General features: G+C 43.6%; 1 protein-coding gene across 2 annotated transcripts in view; it reads left to right on the top strand.

Annotated features, from left to right (window-relative positions):
- The window catches only part of LINGO1 (leucine rich repeat and Ig domain containing 1), a 691,465-nt gene that overhangs the window by 363,730 nt on the left and 307,153 nt on the right, over positions 1 to 20,582 (top strand). Inside the window, exon 3 of one of the 2 annotated variants that reach the window (XM_069765666.1) lies at positions 12,049 to 12,163. The exons of the other annotated variant lie outside the window; for it this stretch is intronic. The gene's annotated coding sequence lies outside the window, so the exon portion shown is untranslated. The remainder of the gene's footprint in view (positions 1 to 12,048; positions 12,164 to 20,582) is intronic. 2 annotated transcript variants of the gene reach the window in all.

The raw sequence follows: 20,582 nt of genomic DNA, 5'->3' as shown, positions 1-20,582 counted from the left end.
AGAAATCCGCGCAAAAAAAACCCGCAGATTTCTGGCAGAAATCTCAGGATTTTGTCAGGAAAAAATCCTGACGTGTGCACATACCCTGAAAGTGATTAAAATGGAGAAGCTGACTTGTTGAGGAATAGAGAGAAAAAGCGCTGTGTAGAATGAGTTCTGATGAAAGTTCTGCCTGATTACATAGATCAGTGCAGAGCGGGAGGAGTAGGGCAGCTCTCTGTGATCGGGAAGAACGCTGTGTCAGAGTTCTCCTTCATCACAGGAAGCTGCCTCTGGACAAATATGATACATATTTGTATAGTACTGTGTGAAAGTTTTAGGTATGGAAAAAATGCAGAAATGTTAATAGTTAATTTAAATTGATTAATAAATTGCAGAGTGAATGAACAAAAGAGAAGTCTATTTCAAATCAATATTTGGTGTAAACAACTTTGCTTTCAAAAAAGCATCAACACATAAATTCTTCTAGGTACATTCAATGGTGTTGAGATCAGGGATTTGTGCATGCCGTATCATGATGACTTCCATGGCTCCTTGTTCTTCTTTATGCTGAAGATAGTTCTTAAAAATAATCTGTCACTAGATTGTTGTTACCTAATCTAAGAGTAGCATAATGTAGGGACAGAGACCTTATATCACTAATTGGTCTTCTTAGTGTAGTTTTTATAAACATTTTAGCAGCAGCTGACTACTTGGCCTGCTTCCTGGTAGTCCAACCCAGCCCCCACCACTGATTGGCAGTTTTCTGCTTATGCACAGTATATACAGTAATCTGCCAATCATTGGCCCAACATGAAAGGCAAAAAGTTGAACTCAATGGACTTAAAGGGGTTTTCCCACAAACAAAAGTTAATTTTAATCAATAGATGTTGGAATAATAATACTTTCCACAATTGAATGTGTTTGAATAAAATGTCCCTGTGCTGGGACATTGCCTTGCGCAGGCGTGTACTACGGAGGACAGAGAATGAACTTCAATCCAATATTGCGGCCAGCATGTAAGGAAAGGGTGAATCAAACACCCAAAAACTCCGTCCATATGACCGAAAACTGGTCCCGCCAAATTCAGGTGACAGGTTCCCTTTAAACACATCCAATTGTGGAAGTTATTATTGTTCCAAGACCTATTGATTAAAATGTACTTTTGTTCATCAAAAAAAAACTTTAAGTCTACTTTCAACATTAACCCCTTTACCCCCAAGGGTGGTTTGCACGTCAATGACCGGGCCAGTTTTTACAATTCTGACCACTGTCCCTTTATGAGGTTATAACTCTGGAACGCTTCAACGGACCCTGGTGATTCTGACATTGTTTTCTGATGACATATTGTACTTCATGATAGTGGTAAAATTTCTTTGATATTGCCTGCGTTTATTTGTGAAAAACGAAATTTGGCAAAAATTTTGAAAATTTTGCAATTTTCCAACTTTGAATTTTTATGTAATTAAATCACAGATATATGTCACACAAAATACTTAATAAGTAACATTTCCCACATGTCTAATTTACATCAGCACAATTTTGGAACCAAAATTTTTTTTTGTTAGGGAGTTATAAGGGTTAAAAGTTGACCAGCAATTTCTCATTTTTACAACACCATTTTTTTTAGGGACCACATCTCATTTGAAGTCATTTTTAGGAGTCTATATGATAGAAAATAACCAAGTGTGACACCAATCTAAAAACTGCACCCCTCAAGGTGCTAAAAATCACCTTCAAGAAGTTTATTAACCCTTCAGGTGTTTCACGGGAATTTTTGGAATGTTTAAATAAAAATGAACATGTAACTTTTTTTCACAAAAATGTAGTTTAGCTCCGATTTGTTTTATTTTACCAAGGGTAACAGGAGAAAATGGACCCCAAAAGTTGTTGTACAATTTGTCCTGAGTACGATGATACCCCATATGTGGGGGTAAACTGTTTGGATGCAAGGGAGAGCTCGGAAGGGAAGGAGCGCCGTTTGACTTTTCAATGCAAAATTGACTGGAATTGAGATGGGAAGCCATGTTGCATTTGGAGAGCCACTGATGTGCCTAAACATTAAACCCCCCCACAAGTGACACCTTTTTGGAAAGTAGACCCCCTAAGGAACTCATCTAGATGTGTTGTGAGAGCTTTGAACCCCCAAGTGTATCACTACAGTTTATAACGCAGAGCCGTGAAAATAAAAAATTAAAAATTCCCCCAAAAAATATTTTTTAGCCCCCCAGTTTTGTATTTTCCCAAGGGTAACAGGGGAAATTGGACCCCAAAAGTTGTTGTCCAATTTGTCCTGAGTACGCTGATACCCCATATATGGGGGGAACCACCGTTTGGGCGCATGGGAGAGCTCGAAAGGGAAGGAGCGCCATTTGGAATGCAGACTTTGATGGAATGGTCTGCAGGCGTCACATTGCGTTTGCAGAGCCCCTAATGTACCTAAACAGTAGAAACCTCCCACAAGTGACCCCATATTGGAAACTAGACCCCCCAAGGAACTTATCTAGATGTGTTGTGAGAACTTTGAACCCCCAAGTGTTTCACTACAGTTTATAACGCAGAGCCGTGAAAATAAAAAATTAAAAATTCCCACTAGAATTATTTTTTAGCCCCTCAGTTTTGTATTTTCCCAAGGGTAACAGGAGAAATTGGACCCCAAAAGTTGTTGTCCAATTTGTCCTGAGTACGCTGATACCCCATATGTGGGGGGAACCACCGTTTGGGCGCATGGCAGAGCTCAGAAGGGAAGGAGTGCCATTTGGAATGCAGACTTAGATGGCTTGGTCTGCAGGCGTCCCGTTGCATTTGCAGAGCCCCTGATGTAACTAAACAGTAGAAACCCCCCACAAGTGGCCCCATATTGGAAACTAGACCTCCCAAGGAACTTATCTAAATGTGTTGTGAGAACTTTGAACCCCCAAGTGTTTCACTACAGTTTATAACGAAGAGCCGTGAAAATAAAAAATCTTTTTTATCCACAAAAAATATTTTTTAGCCCCCAGTTTTGTATTTTCCCTGTTTGGGCGCATGGGAGAGCTCAGAAGGGAAGCAGCACTGTTTTACTTTTTCAACGTAGAATTGGCTGGAATTGAGATGGACGCCATGTCGAGTTTGGAGAGCCCCTGATGTGCCTAAACAGTGGAAACCCCCCCAATTTTAACTGAAACCCTAATCCAAACACACCCCTAACCCTAATCTCAATGGTAACCCTATCCACACCCCTAACCCTGACACACCCCTAACCCTAATCCCAGCCCTATTCCCAACCGTAAATGTAATACTATGCCTAATTTTTGCCCCGACACTAACCCTAACTTTATTCCCAACCCTAACTGTAGCCCTAACCCTAGCCCCAACCCTAGCCCTAACCCTAGCCCTAACCCTTGCCCTAATCCTAACCCTAGCCCTAACCCTAATGGGAAAATGGAAATAAATACATTTTTTTATTTTTTTTTATTTTTCCCTAACTAAGGGGGTGATGAAGGGGGGTTTGATTTACTTTTATAGCGGGTTTTTTATCGGATTTTTATTACTGGCAGCCGTCACACACTAAAAGACGCTTTTTATTGCAAAAAATATTTTTTTGCGTTACCACATATTGAGAGCTATAATTGTTCAAGTCCACTCAATTTGTAAAGCGCTGCGGAATATGTTGGCGCTATATAAATAAAAATTATTATTATTATTATTCCATATTTTGGTCCACAGAGTCATGTGAGGGCTTGTTTTTTGCGGGACGAGTTGTCGTTTTTATTGGTAACATGTTCGGGCACGTGTCATTTTTTGATCACTTTTTTTTCCGATTTTTGTGAGTCGGAATGACCAAAAACCAGCTATTCATGAATTTCTTTTGGGGGGGGCGTTTATACCGTTCTGCGTTTGGTAAAATGGATAAAGCAGTGTTATTCTTCAGGTCAGTACGATTACAGCGATATCTTATTTATATTTTTTTTATGTTTTGGCGCTTTTATACGTTAACCCCTTCCCGACCCATGATGCCACGTAGGCGTCATGAAAGTCGGTGCCAATCCGACCCATGACGCCTATGTGGCGTCATGGAAAGATCGCGTCCCTGCAGATCGGGTGAAAGGGTTAACTCCCATTTCACCCGATCTGCAGGGACAGGGGGAGTGGTAGTTTAGCCCAGGGGGGGTGGCTTCACCCCCCCGTGGCTACGATCGCTCTGATTGGCTGTTGAAAGTGAAACTGCCAATCAGAGCGATTTGTAATCTTTCACCTATTATAACGGGTGAAATATTACAATCCAGCCATGGCCGATGCTGAAATATCATCGGCCATGGCTGGAAATACTAATGTGCCCCCACCCCACCGATCGCCCCCCCAGCCCTCCGATCTGCCCGGTACACTGCCCCGCTCCCCTCCGTCCTGTGCTCCGCTCCCCCCGTGCTCTTGTCCACTCACCCCCGTGCTCCAATCACCCCCCCGTGCTCCAATCACCCCCCCTGCACTCCGATCCACCCCCCCGTGCTCCGTTCCACCCCCCATGCTCCGTTCCACCCCCCGTGCTCCGTTCCATCCTCCCCGTGCTCCGTTCCACCCCTCCCGCGCTCCGATTCACCCCCCCATGCTCCGATCCCCCCCCCGTGCTCCCTCCCCACCCCATCATACTTACCGATCCTGCCGGGGTCCGTCCGTCTTCTCCCCGGGCGCCGCCATCTTCCAAAATGGAGGGCGCATGCGCAGTGCGCCCGCCGAATCTGCCGGCCGGCAGATTCGTTCCAAAGTGCATTTTGATCACTGAGATATAATCTATCTCAGTGATCAAAATAAAAAAATAATAAATTACCCCCCCCCCCCTTTGTCACCCCCATAGGTAGGGACAATAAAAAAATAAAGAATTTTTTTTTTCCCACTAATGTTAGAATAGGGTTAGGGGTAGGGTTAGGGGTAGGGTTAGGGCTAGGGTTAGGGGTAGGGTTAGGGGTAGGGGTAGGGTTAGGGGTAGGGGTAGGGTTAGGGCTAGGGTTAGGGTTTCGTTATGTGCACACGTATTCTGGTCCTCTGCGGATTTTTCCGCTGCGGATTTGATAAATCCGCAGTGCTAAACCGCTGCGGATTTATGGCGGATTTACCGCATTTTTTCTGCGCATTTCACTGCGGTTTTACAACTGCGATTTTCTATTGGAGCAGTTGTAAAACCGCTGCGGAATCCGCACAAAGAAGTGACATGCTGCGGAATGTAAACCGCTGCATTTCCGTGCAGTTTTTCCGCAGCATGTGTACAGCGATTTTTGTTTCCCATGGGTTTGCATTGAACTGTAAACTCATGGGAAACTGCTGCGGATCCGCAGTGTTTTCCGCAGCGTGTGCACATACCTTTAGAATTAGGCTATGTGCCCACACTGCGGATTGGCCGCTGCGGATTCGCAGCAGTGTTCCATCAGGTTTACAGTACCATGTAAACCTATGGAAAACCAAATCCGCTGTGCCCATGGTGCGGAAAATACCGCGCTGAAACGCTGCGTTGTATTTTCCGCAGCATGTCAATTCTTTGTGCGGATTCCGCAGCGTTTTACACCTGTTCCTCAATAGGAATCCGCAGGTGAAATCCGCACAAAAAACACTGGAAATCCGCGGAAAATCCGCTGGTAAAACGCAGTGCCTTTTACCCGAGGATTTTTCAAAAATGATGCTGAAAAATCTCACACGAATCCGCAACGTGGGCACATAGCCTTAGGGTTAGGGTTGGAATTAGGATTGTGATTAGGGTTATGGCTACAGTTGGGATTAGGTTTAGGGGTGTGTTGGGGTTAGTGTTGGAGGTAGAATTGAGGGGTTTCCACTGTTTAGGCACATCAGGGGTCTCCAAACGCAACATGGCGCCACCATTGATTCCAGCCAATCTCGTATTCAAAAAGTCAAATGGTGCTCCCTCAATTCCGAGCCCCGACGTGTGCCCAAACAGTGGTTTACCCCCACATATGGGGTACCAGCATACTCAGGATAAACTGCGTAACAATTACTGGGGTCCAATTTATCCTGTTACCCTTGTGAAAATAAAAAAATGCTTGCTAAAACAACATTTTTGAGGAAAGAAAAATGATTTTTTATTTTCACGGCTCTGCGTTGTAAACGTCTGTGAAGCACTTGGGGGTTCAAAGTGCTCACCACATATCTAGATAAGTTCCTTGGGGGGTCTAGTTTCTAAAATGGGGTCACTTGTGGGGGGTTTCTACTGTTTAGGAACACCAGGGGCTCTGCAAACGCAACGTGACACCCGCAGACCATTCCATCAAATTCTGCATTTCAAAAGTCACTACTTCCCTTCTGAGCCCCGACGTGTGCCCAAACAGTGGTTTACCTCCACACATGGGGTATCAGCGTACTCAGGAGAAACTGGACAACAACTTTTGGGGTCCAATTTCTCCTGTAACCCTTGGGAAAATAAAAAATTCTGGGCTAAATAATTATTTTTGAGGAAAGAAAACGTATTTATTATTTTCACGGTTCTGCATTATAAACTTCTATGAAGCACTTGGGGGTTCAAAGTGCTCACCACACATCTAGATAAGTTCCTTTCGGGGTCTAGTTTCTAAAATGGGGTCACTTGTGGGGGGTTTCTACTGTGTAGCCACATCAGGGGCTCTGCAAACGCAACGTGACGCCCGCAGAGCATTCCATCAAAGTCTGCATTTCAAAACGTCACTACTTCAATTCCGAGCCCCGGCATGTGCCCAAACAGTAGTTTACCCCCACATATGGGGTATCACCGTACTCAGGAGAAACTGGAAAACAAATATTGGGGTCAAATTTCTCCTGTTACCCTTGGGAAAACTAAAAAATTCTGGGCTAAATAATTATTTTTGAGGAAAAAAAACGTATTTATTATTTTCACGGCTCTGCATTATAAACTTCTGTGAAGCACTTGGGGGTTCAAAGTGCTCACCACACATCTAGATAAGTTCCTTTCGGGGTCTAGTTTCCAAAATGGGGTCACTTGTGGGGGGTTTCTACTGTTAAGCCACATCAGGGGCTCTGCAAACGCAACGTGACGCCCACAGAGCATTCCATCAAAGTCTGCATTTCAAAACGTCACTACTTCACTTCCGAGCACCGGCATGTGCCCAAACAGTGGTTTACCCCCACATATGGGGTATCAGCGTACTCAGGAGAAACTGGACAACAACTTTTGGGGTCAAATTTCTCCTGTTACCCTTGGGAAAATAAAAAATTGCAGGCTAAAAGATCATTTTTGAGAAAATAATTTTTTATTTTTATTTTCATGGCTCTGCGTTATAAACTTCTGTGAAGCACTTGGGGGTTCAAAGTCCTCACCACACATCTAGATTAGTTCCTTTGGGGGTCTAGTTTCCAAAATGGGGTCATTTCTGGGGGATCTCCAATGTTTAGGCACACAGGGGCTCTCCAAACATGACATGGTGTCCGCTAATGATTGGAGCTAATTTTCCATTTAAAAAGCCAAATGGCGTGCCTTCCCTTCCGAGCCCTGCCGTGCGCCTAAACAGTGGTTTACCCCCACATATGGGGTATCAGCGTACTCAGGATAAACTGGACAACAACATTTGGGGTCCAATTTCTCCGATTACCTTTGGCAAAATAGGAAATTCCAGGCTAAAAAATCATTTTTGAGGAAAGAAAAATTATTTTTTATTTTCATGGCTCTGCGTTATAAACTTCTGTGAAGCACCTGGGGGTTTAAAGTGCTCAATATGCATCTAGATAAGTTCCTTGGGGGGTCTAGTTTCCAAAATGGTGTCACTTGTGGGGGATCTCCAATGTTTAGGCACACAGGGGCTCTCCAAACGCGACATGGTGTCTGCTAACAATTGGAGCTAATTTTCCATTCAAAAAGTCAAATGGCACGCCTTCCCTTCCGAGCCCTGCCGTGTGCCCAAGCAGTGGTTTACCCCCACATATGAGGTATCGGCGTACTCGGGAGAAATTGCCCAACAAATTTTATGATCCATTTTATCCTATTGCCCATGTGAAAATGAAAAAATTGAGGCTAAAAGAATTTTTTTGTGAAAAAAAAGTACTTTTTCATATTTACGGATCAATTTGTGAAGCACCTGGGGGTTCAAAGTGCTCACTATGCATCTAGATAAGTTCTTTGGGGCGTCTAGTTTCCAAAATGGGGTCACTTGTGGGGGAGCTCCAATTTTTAGGCACACGGGGGCTCTCCAAACGTGACATGGTGTCCGCTAAAGAGTGGAGCCAATTTTTGATTCAAAAAGTCAAATGGCGCTCCTTCCCTTCCAAGCCCTGCCGTGCACCCAAACAGTGGTTTACCCCCACATATGAGGTATCAGCGTACTCAGGACAAATTGGACAACAACTTTCATGGTTCAGTTTCTCCTTTTACCATTGGGAAAATAAAAAAATTGTTGCGAAAAATAATTTTTGTGACTAAAAAGTTAAATGTTCATTTTTTCCTTCCATGTTGCTTCTGCTGCTGTGAAGCACCTGAAGGGTTAATAAACTTCTTGAATGTGGTTTTGAGTACCTTGAGGGGTGCAGTTTTTAGAATGGTGTCACTTTTGGGTATTTTCAGCCATATAGACCCCTCAAACTGACTTCAAATGTGAGGTGGTCCCTAAAAAAATGGTTTTGTAAATTTCGTTGTAAAAATGAGAAATCGCTGGTCAAATTTTAACCCTTATAACTTCCTAGCAAAAAAAATTTTGTTTCCAAAATTGTGCTGATGTAAAGTATACATGTGGGAAATGTTATTTATTAACTATTTTGTGTCACATAACTCTCTAGTTTAACAGAATAAAAATTCAAAATGTGAAAATTGCGAAATTTTCAAAATTTTCACCAAATTTCCGTTTTTATCACAAATAAACGCAGATTTTATTGACCTAAATTTACCACTAACATGAAGCCCAATATGTCACGAAAAAACAGTCTCAGAACCGCTAGGATCCGTTGAAGCGTTCCTGAGTTATTACCTCATAAAGGGACACTGGTCAGAATTGCAAAAAACGGCAAGGTCTTTAAGGTCAAAATAGGCTGGGTCATGAAGGGGTTAAAAACTATTTTATAGAAAAATTAATTATTTTTGCATCGCTTTATTCTGAGTACTATAACTTCTTTATTTTTTTGCTGATGATGCTGTATGGTGGCTTGTTTTTTGCGGGACCCCCTTCCCCCCTTCCCGTGAGCGCGGCTGATCACGCAGGACGTACTATCCCGTCCTTGGGAAGAAGGGCCCACCCCACATGGATGGAATAGTATGTTTAATGACAGAAAGGGGTTAAAACTATGAAACTATGAATTGGTGTGGGCAGGGTTATAGAGAGCTCAGCATTCACAGAACTGGTAGACCTGCAGAAGATAGGACAGTTATTTTCTGAAAACTACAGCAAGCAGCCTAGTAAGTGTTACATTGCTGGAATCATTGTTTCTGCCCCTACAACATGCTGCTCTTAGATGAGGTAGTTAAAACCTGCTGACAAATTTCATTTAATGACATTGGCTGTATGTTATCCTGCTGCAGAATAAAGTTGGAGCCAATCAGACACCTTGCATATGCTGTTGCATGATCGATAAGTATCTGACTTCATAAGCTTGATTTATCTAGATGAGCTCAGCTCACAGGACAAGTGTAACAGCAAATACACTCTAGCTCCTTTAACCCCTTAGTGACAGAGGCAATTTGGTACTTAATGACCGGGCCAATTTTTACAATTCTGACCACTGTCACTTTATGAGGTTATAATTCTGGAACGCTTCAACGGATCCCGCTGATTCTGAGATTGTTTTTTCGTGACATATTGTACTTCATGTTAGTGGTAACATTTCTTCGATATTACTTGCGATTATTTATGAAAAAAACGGAAATATGGTGAAAATTTTTAAAATTTTGCAATTTTCAAACTTTGTATTTTTATGCCCTTAAATCAGAGAGATATGTCACGAAAAATAGTTAATAAATAACATTTCCCACATGTCTACTTTACATCAGCACAAATTTGGAAACAAAATTTTTTTTTGTTAGGGAGTTATAAGGGTTAAAAGTTGACCAGCAATTTCTCATTTTTACAACACCATTTTTTTTAGGGACCACATCACATTTGAAGTCATTTTGAGGGGTCTATATGATAGAAAATACCCAAGTGTGACACCATTCGAAAAACTACACCCCTCAAGGTGCTCAAAACCACATTCAAGAAGTTTATTAACCCTTTACGTGCTTCACAGGAACTGAAACAATGTGGAAGGAAAAAATGAACAATTAACTTTTTTTTGCAAACATCTTAATTCAGAACCATTTTTTTTATTTTCACAAGTGTAAAAACAGAAATGTAACCATAAATTTTGTTATGCAATTTCTCCTGAATACGCCAATACCCCATATGTGGGGTTTAGGGTTGAGCGACCTTCACTTTTATAGGATCGGGTCGGGTTTCATGAAACCCGACTTTTGGAAAAGTCGGGTTGAGTGAAATCGGCCGATCCTATAAAAAAGTCGGGGTCGGGGTCGGCCGAAACTCGAAACCCAATGCAGTGCATTGGGTTTCCATGGTTCCCAGGGTCTGAAGGAGCGGAAACTCTCCTTCAGGCCCTGGGATCCATATTTAAGTGTAAAATATAGAATTAAAATAAAAAATATTGCAATACTTACCCTCTGACGCGCCCTGGTACTAACCGGCAGCCTTCCTCCTTCGAATCCGCGCTTCTAGGACCTTGCCGTGACGTCGCGGTGACGTCGCGGCTTGTGATTGGCCGCGCGGCCGCCCATGTGACCGCTCGTGCGGCCAATCACAAGCCGCGACGTCACCCGCGACGTCACCGAAGGTCCTGGAAGGGCTGATTCTTAGGAAGGAAGGCTGTCGGAAGGAAGCAGGGCGCTTCCGAGGGTAAGTATATTCCTATTAGGTATATACTCACCCTCGGAAGCGCCCTGCTTCCTTCCGACAGCCTTCCTTCCTAAGAATCAGCCCTTCCAGGACCTTCGGTGACGTCGCGGGTGACGTCGCGGCTTGTGATTGGCCGCGCGAGCGGTCACATGGGCGGCCGCGCGGCCAATCACAAGCCGCGACGTCACCGCGACGTCACGGCAAGGTCCTAGAAGCGCGGATTCGAAGGAGGAAGGCTGCCGGTTAGTACCAGGGCGCGTCAGAGGGTAAGTATTGCAATATTTTTTATTTTAATTCTATATTCTACACTTTAATCTGAATTCCGATACCAATTCCCGATATCTTAAACATATCGGGAATCGGGATCGGAATTCCGATTCCAGATTCAAAAGATCGCCGACTTCATGGCCGACCCCCCACTGGGGTCGGGTCGGGTTTCATGAAACCCGACCTTGCCAAAAGTCGGCGACTTTTGAACAATTTCGACCCGTTTCGCTCAACCCTTGTGGGGTTAAACCACTTTTTGGGCGCACCGCAGAACTTAGAAGTGAAGGAGCGCTGTTTGACTTTTTCAATGCAGAATTGGCTGGAATTGAGATCGGACACCATGTCACGTTTAGAGAGCCCCTGATGTGCCTAAAAAGTGGAAACCCCCCACAAGTGACACCATTTTGGAAACTAGACCCCTTAAGGAACTTATCTAGATGTGTGGTGAGCACTTTGGACCCCCAAGTGCTTCACAGAAGTTTATAACGTAGAGCCGTGAAAATAAAAAATAGCTTTTGTTTACACAAAAATGATCTTTTCGCCCACAAATTCTTATTTTCACAAGGGTAACAGGAGAAATTAGACCACAAAAGTTGTTGTGCGATTTTTCCTGAATACGTCGATACCCCATATGTGAGGGTAAACCACTGTTTGGGCGCACCGCAGAGCTTGGAAGTGAAGGAGCGCCGTTTTACTTTTTCAATGTAGAATTGGCTGGAATTGAGATTGGACGCCATGTCGCGTTTGGAGAGCCCCTGATGTGCCTAAACAGTAGAAATCCCCCACAAGTGACCCCATTTTGGAAACTAGACCCCTTAAGGAACTTATCTAGATGTGTGGTGAGCACTTTGAACCCCCATGTGCTTCACAGAAGTTTATAATGTAGAGCCGTGAAAAAAAAAATCGCATTTTTTCTACAAAAATGATCTTTTTGCCCACAAATTTTTATTTTCACAAGGGTAACAGGAGAAATTACACTGATCAGGAGGGCGTTAAACTAGAAGAAGAGGGGACGGGAAGAAAAACATTAGACTTGAACAAAGAAGATCCAGGAAAACATACTCAGAAGGGAGGTAAGAACATTTCTAAAACAATCCACAGCGAGGAGATTGGAACAAAACAAAATCCTCTAAACTGCATGCTCGCAAACGCCAGAAGCCTGACAAACAAGATGGAAGAACTAGAAGCAGAAATATCTACAGGTAACTTTGACATAGTGGGAATAACCGAGACATGGTTAGATGAAAGCTATGACTGGGCAGTTAACTTACAGGGTTACAGTCTGTTTAGAAAGGATCGTAAAAATCGGAGAGGAGGAGGGGTTTGTCTCTATGTAAAGTCTTGTCTAAAGTCCACTTTAAGGGAGGATATTAGCTAAGGAAATGAGGATGTCGAGTCCATATGGGTCGAAATTCATGGAGGGAAAAATGGTAACAAAATTCTCATTGGGGTCTGTTCCAAACCCCCAAATATAACAGAAACCATGGAAAGTCTACTTCTAAAGCAGATAGATGAAGCTGCAACCCATAATGAGGTCCTGGTTATGGGGGACTTTAACTACCCGGATATTAACTGGGAAACAGAAACCTGTGAAACCCATAAAGGCAACAGGTTTCTGCTAATAACCAAGAAAAATTATCTTTCACAATTGGTGCAGAATCCAACCAGAGGAGCAGCACTTTTAGACCTAATACTATCTAATAGACCTGACAGAATAACAAATCTGCAGGTGGTCGGGCATCTAGGAAATAGCGACCACAATATTGTACAGTTTCACCTGTCTTTCACTAGGGGGACTTGTCAGGGAGTCACAAAAACACTGAACTTTAGGAAGGCAAAGTTTGACCAGCTTAGAGATGCCCTTAATCTCGTAGACTGGGACAATATCCTCAGAAATAAGAATACAGATAATAAATGGGAAATGTTTAAGAACATCCTAAATAGGCAGTGTAAGCGGTTTATACCTTGTGGGAATAAAAGGACTAGAAATAGGAAAAACCCAATGTGGCTAAACAAAGAAGTAAGACAGGCAATTAACAGTAAAAAGAAAGCATTTGCACTACTAAAGCAGGATGGCACCATTGAAGCTCTAAAAAACTATAGGGAGAAAAATACTTTATCTAAAAAACTAATTAAAGCTGCCAAAAAGGAAACAGAGAAGCACATTGCTAAGGAGAGTAAAACTAATCCCAAACTGTTCTTCAACTATATCAATAGTAAAAGAATAAAAACTGAAAATGTAGGCCCCTTAAAAAATAGTGAGGAAAGAATGGTTGTAGATGACGAGGAAAAAGCTAACATATTAAACACCTTCTTCTCCACGGTATTCACGGTGGAAAATGAAATGCTAGGTGAAATCCCAAGAAACAATGAAAACCCTATATTAAGGGTCACCAATCTAACCCAAGAAGAGGTGCGAAACCGGCTAAATAAGATTAAAATAGATAAATCTCCGGGTCCGGATGGCATACACCCACGAGTACTAAGAGAACTAAGTAATGTAATAGATAAACCATTATTTCTTATTTTTAGGGACTCTATAGCGACAGGGTCTGTTCCGCAGGATTGGCGCATAGCAAATGTGGTGCCAATATTCAAAAAGGGCTCTAAAAGTGAACCTGGAAATTATAGGCCAGTAAGTCTAACCTCTATTGTTGGTAAAATATTTGAAGGGTTTCTGAGGGATGTTATTCTGGATTATCTCAATGAGAATAACTGTTTAACTCCATATCAGCATGGGTTTATGAGAAATCGCTCCTGTCAAACCAATCTAATCAGTTTTTATGAAGAGGTAAGCTATAGGCTGGACCACGGTGAGTCATTGGACGTGGTATATCTCGATTTTTCCAAAGCGTTTGATACCGTGCCTCACAAGAGGTTGGTACACAAAATGAGAATGCTTGGTCTGGGGGAAATTGTGTGTAAATGGGTTAGTAACTGGCTTAGTGATAGAAAGCAGAGGGTGGTTATAAATGGTATAGTCTCTAACTGGGTCGCTGTGACCAGTGGGGTATCGCAGGGGTCAGTATTGGGACCTGTTCTCTTCAACATATTCATTAATGATCTGGTAGAAGGTTTACACAGTAAAATATCGATATTTGCAGATGATACAAAACTATGTAAAGCAGTTAATACAAGAGAAGATAGTATTCTGCTACAGATGGATCTGGATAAGTTGGAAACTTGGGCTGAAAGGTGGCAGATGAGGTTTAACAATGATAAATGTAAGGTTATACACATGGGAAGAAGGAATCAATGTCACCATTACACACTGAATGGGAAACCACTGGGTAAATCTGACAGGGAGAAGGACTTGGGGATCCTAGTTAATGATAAACTTACCTGGAGCAGCCAGTGCCAGGCAGCAGCTGCCAAGGCAAACAGGATCATGGGGTGCATTAAAAGAGGTCTGGATACACATGATGAGAGCATTATACTGCCTCTGTACAAATCCCTAGTTAGACCGCACATGGAGTACTGTGTCCAGTTTTGGGCACCGGTGCTCAGGAAGGATATAATGGAACTAGAGAGAGTACAAAGGAGGGCAACAAAATTAATAAAGGGGATGGGAGAACTACAATACCCAGATAGATTAGCGAAATTAGGATTATTTAGTCTAGAAAAAAGACGACTGAGGGGCGATCTAATAACCATGTATAAGTATATAAGGGGACAATACAAATATCTCGCTGAGGATCTGTTTATACCAAGGAAGGTGACGGGCACAAGGGGGCATTCTTTGCGTCTGGAGGAGAGAAGGTTTTTCCACCAACATAGAAGAGGATTCTTTACTGTTAGGGCAGTGAGAATCTGGAATTGCTTGCCTGAGGAGGTGGTGATGGCGAACTCAGTCGAGGGGTTCAAGAGAGGCCTGGATGTCTTCCTGGAGCAGAACAATATTGTATCATACAATTAGGTTCTGTAGAAGGACGTAGATCTGGGGATTTATTATGATGGAATATAGGCTGAACTGGATGGACAAATGTCTTTTTTCGGCCTTACTAATGTGACGCCCAGGAGACCGGGATACCCAGCACCGGACCAATGGAGTCTGTCTCTTGAGGGGGATGTCACGGGTGGCTTGACCCGGTGCTGTGGCCTCAGGCAATGCACAGTGTAAGGGGTATCATGAGGGGACATGCACTTACTTGATCAGCAGCAGGTTCTCCCAGCGGTGACGATCTCGATCCTGGATAGATGGCTATTGTCCAAATGAAAGACTGAGGCACTGAAACGTTTAACCAGTTTACTTTAACATAAAAGGATTTACAACCAGTCCTGTCACCGGAGTCTGTATGGGAACTCTGAGTTACTTTGACCCTGCCGGGGTCTTCGCCTCTTATTGTGCGCAATTTCTGTGTGGCCCTGCTGCTGTATGTGAACTGGCTGCCGGCCCAATCTGTCCCCTCCGGGTCCTGGTTCGACGGGCAACCCGAGTCCTTTTATCGGTTTACCCCCTCTGGGAGTACCGCTGAACTCTGTGTCTGTTGCTGCATCCGACCCTAGTGAAGCTGATATCACCTCACGTTTTTCCGGTTGCTGTATTATATATAATGAATACAGCCACGGATCCGGTATCCGTCTTTGCGCCTGTTCTGGGTAGTGATTAATGCTACCCGGTTCTCACAATGTCCTTTTTCTCTATCCCTCTTCTCCTCAGGCCGGTGATTTAGGCCTGGTAACAGTCACAGGGCTGTTAGAGATTCAACGGTATGACCTCTCACTATCAGCTCCTTGGCCCAACTGCCATTTCTTCTCTCAGACCAGAATGGATCAAGGGGAGTCTCTGGAGCTCCCCCTTCTGGCCGGAGGTGGTAGTGCAGTCTTGCTATTTTAGTATTTGTACTTACTGTCAGTAACTATTTTTGTGGCAAATACCCCTAGGGGTGCCACATTCCCCCTTAGTTAAGAACAGTACTCCGGGACTGTGGGACAATAACATTTTGAAATAACAATTAATATGTACAGAGTCTTAAAAATGAAAAGTTACAAAAACCACTCAAGGAAACAAAAATAGAGTTCTGTAAAAAGTCACTTCAAATAGCGTCCATTAATACAGTTCTATCCTTGAAGGTATTAGGAACGGCACTGTACTTAGTGTCCAGGAATTTAGTTCCATTTTTCCAACGGAGTTATCAATATAAAGTCTAAAGAAAGTTCAAAAAGAGCAAAAAGCAAAGTTCAAAAAGCAGTCTTTCCGGAGCTTTGATTTAGTGCCTCCGGGCTGATAAAAAGTTCAAGAATATGCAATAAGTTCATACAGACAAGTCTCTGTAGGCACTGGGCTTAAACGTTGCAGACTGATAGCAATGACTATACTACATTTTCTGTTTAACTATATACGGCATAACATATATACAATTCACATTATGAGCTTTATAGTTGGTAATCTGCATACCTGGCCGGTAATTGACCCTGGGTACTACGCTGTGATCTCCGTAATAGCGGTGTCTCTTCATGTGGTGTACTACTGTCTACTGCGGATGTAGTATCTGCCCGCTCTGCTAAAGATAATTCCACGACTATGGAGTTGGCAAGTCCACCGTGAATGGGATTACTCTGACCAGGAATCTGTTCTTCCTGGCCTGGAACCTCCTGTAGTACGGGGTCAGCCTCTTCCTGTCTTGGGACTTCTGGTATTGGGTTCGGTGTTGGGTAAAAGGCCACCATGGGAACCACTACTGCACCATGGTATGTTAGTAGGGTTTTGGGAAAGTCTCCTATACAGGTGTGATACACTTCCTCTTCTTTTTCCTTTACTGGTTGAACCTGTATGGGTTGAATAACTTCTGGTTCTGGCTGGACAACGTCTGGCTCTTTCAATGCTTCCGGACATAATTTAAGATTGTCTCTTGAAACTAGTACAGATGTTAAGCCTCCGTTTTTGCTAATGAGACACATTTTAGGATTATCCACTCTTGTTGGTAAAACTGTGTAGGGTACGGCTTCCCACTGATTGTCCAGTTTATTGGTTCGACGATTTCTCTTGAGCACTTGGTCACCCGGTCTTAATGGGGTCGCTAGAGCATTCTGGTTGAAAGTTCGCTCTTGTCTTTCTCTAGTTTGCTGAAGGCTTCTTTCCACACTCTCTTGCACTTGGCGATACTGCTTTTGCCGTATGATATCCCAATTGGAGTCTTGAACTTCTGCGTCTGGTTTCAGAATTCCCATTTCTAGATCGATTGGTAATTGGCCGGGTCTTGCACGCATAAGGTAAGCTGGGGTGCAGTTGGTGGAGCTCACCGGGACATGATTATACAGATCCACCAAGTCAGGCAATTTCTCTGGCCATTGATTCCTTTCTGTCTCAGGTAAAGTCTTTAGTAGGTCTATTACAATATGGTTCATCTTCTCGCATAAGCCGTTTGTTTGTGGATGATAGGCCGTCGTCCGGATCTTTTTGCAACCATACATATTACAGAATTCTCTGAAGATCTCTGATTCAAAGGCTGTACCTTGGTCGGTGAGAACCTGTTCCGGATATCCATGGGGTCTACAAAAGTACGTTTGGAACGCTTTGGCTGCTGTTTTTGCTGTCAGATCTTTTACGGGTACTACTACCAAGAAACGTGAATAATGGTCCACGATGGTCAAGGCATAGACATAGCCGGACCGGCTTGGTGTCAACTTCACGTGGTCCATGGCTACAAGTTCAAGTGGTTGTTTGGTGATTATGGGCTGCAGTGGTGCTCTTTGGTTCTTTTGATCGTTTCTTCTGAGGTTGCACGGGCCACAATTTCCGCACCACTGTTCGATTGATTTTCTCATCCCGACCCAATAAAATCTTTCTCTTAGAAGTACTTCTAACTTTTTCCAACCGAAGTGACCAGCACCATTATGGTAAGCTTCGAGGACCATCTTCACATCTTGTTTAGGCACAATAATCTGCCAAACCAATTCATGTGTTTTCGGATTGGTGTATCTTCTACAGAGCTTCCCTTGATACAGGAACATTTTGCCTCTCTCTTTCCAGAGTTGATGCGTCTCTTCTGGGGCATCCTCATAGGGATATGCACTTTGCTCAGTCAACAGTTCCTTCACCAACTTCACAGCCGGATTGCTGTCTTGGGTGTCAGCCCATCTATGGTGTGCTAACGGATTAAAATTCACCTCTTGTTGTTTCTGATAGGTACTTGACTGATGATGTTTTGCCTTGGGACGATGGAAGGCTGGTAGTTCAATTTCTTCAAGCTCCCCCGTTTCCTCTTCTACATCTCTCAAGTGTGGCATCCGGGATAGGGCATCGGCATTTCCATTCTTGCGACCTGCTCGATACTTGATTATGAAGTTGTAATTAGATAACCGGGCTATCCATCGCTGTTCTAACGCACCTAATTTGGCTGTGTCCAGGTGGGTCAACGGATTGTTGTCAGTATAGACAATAAATTCTGCAGCGGCCAGATAGTGTTTGAAACGCTCCGTCACAGCCCAAACTACTGCCAGTAGTTCCAATTTGAAGGAGCTGTAATTTTCTGAATTTCTTTCAGTAGGCCGGAGCTTTCTACTTGCAAAGGCGATGACTTTCTCCCGACCTTCTTGCTTTTGTGACAGCACCGCTCCTAGTCCCACATTACTGGCATCGGTGTAGAGGATGAAAGGTTTATGGTAATCTGGGTATGCCAGAACCTCTTCTCCGGTTAGTGCCTTCTTTAGTTGTTCAAAGGAGTCTTCCCTTTCGTCGTTCCACTGAAAAGGAGGGTTTCGGTTTGAAGGTTTCTTCGTCTGCCCTACCAAGGTGTCTTGCAAGGGTGCTGCCAACTTGGTAAATCCTTTTATAAATCTGCGATAGTAACCCACCAATCCCAGGAATTGTCTCACTTCTTTTGCGCTGGTAGGTCTTGGCCAATCCCTTATGGCGCTTATTTTCTCGGGATCTGGTGCTACTCCCTCCGAACTCACGATGTGTCCCAGGTACTGTACCTTTGGCTTGAGAAGGTGACATTTGGATGGCTTGACTTTCATGCCATACCTGGATAAGGCTTCGAACACTTCTGCCAGGTCTATTAAGTGTTGTTCGTAAGTCTTTGAGTAGACGATCACATCATCTAGGTACAGGAGGACGGTCTCAAAGTTCTTGTGTCCGAGGCAGCATTCCATCAGCCGCTGGAAGGTACCAGATGCGTTGCAGAGTCCGAACGGCATGCGATTAAATTCACATAGACCCATTGGTGTGGTGAATGCCGTCTTTTCCTTATCTCTCTCAGCCACAGGGACTTGCCAATACCCGCTTGTTAAGTCTAAGGTGGAAAAATAATTAGCAGATTTCAAAGCAGTTAAGGACTCTTCTATCCTAGGCAAGGGGTAGGCGTCTTTATGGGTGATGTTATTAATCTTCCGGTAGTCTACGCACATTGTCATGGTTCCGTCCTTTTTTTTGACAATCACTAGAGGGGCCGCCCAGGGGCTACAGCTGTCTCTTATTACCCCGGCCTGTTTCATTTCCCTCAGCATATCTTTTGCACATTGATAGTGAGCGGGCGGTATGGGTCTATATCTTTCTTTTATTGGGGGATGGTCACCTGTGGGGATTGTGTGTTCTACCCCTTCTATCCGTCCGAAGTCCAATGGGTGTTTACTGAAGACTTGTTCATATTCCGTCACTAGCCTATACACCCCTTGTTTTTGATGGGTAGGTGTTGAATTTATGCCCACGTGTAGCTGTTGGCACCAATCCTCCATTTCTCCATCTGAGCCATTGCCTTCCACCTGACAGGTTGGTTCTAAGGGCTCAATGGTTGTGATGGCATTGTTGTCAACAGTATATAGCTTTGCCATTGTAGCATACCTTGGCAAAGTGACCTCTTCCTCTCCACAGTTCAAAAGTCGTACCGGCACTCGTCCCCGGTGTACCTCGACTATCCCTCGTGCTGTGAGTATAGTGGGCCTGCTGTCGGTGTACACTGGTTCTATTAAGGCTTGATAATCTCGTCCCTTAGTACCAATGGCTGCTCTACACCATACCAGCATTTCTGTTTTTGGTGGGATTACAATAGACGTTGGATCACTTACCCTCACACTGCCGATTTCTCCACCTGCAACTTCTACCTGTTGCCTTAACATCAATACTTTTATTTCCCTCCGGAGAACTCTCTGCTGGCAGGATTGGGCAGTTTCAGCAATTTGCTGTAAGACAGAAATGACTTCGGAAAAGCAGTTCTCTAACACATTCATTCCTATCAATACAGTTGGTTCACAGTTCCGCCGGTCAACATCAACAACAATTATACCCTGTTTCTTCAGTTCTACTTTACCAATCTTTATGGTCATCTCCCTGAATCCTAGTTTTGGTACCAACTTACCATTACTGGCCCATATATCTAGTTCAACATCAGAGGGCCCTTTATCAATATCTGCATCAGCCCAGTACCTCTTATAAAGGATATACGGTATAGATGAAATCTGGGAACCTGTGTCCAGCAAAGCGTTGAGGGGAATTCCGTCCTGCATGATAGGGATAATGGGTCGTCCTCCGATGTACCTGTCGTGCCAGGG

The sequence above is a fragment of the Ranitomeya imitator genome, chromosome 4, assembly GCF_032444005.1.
Source record: "Ranitomeya imitator isolate aRanImi1 chromosome 4, aRanImi1.pri, whole genome shotgun sequence".
In the NCBI taxonomy this organism is placed as follows: Eukaryota; Metazoa; Chordata; class Amphibia; order Anura; family Dendrobatidae; genus Ranitomeya; species Ranitomeya imitator.
Note: the sequence above shows the minus strand (reverse complement) of the source record. Positions and strands in the feature narration are given on the sequence as shown.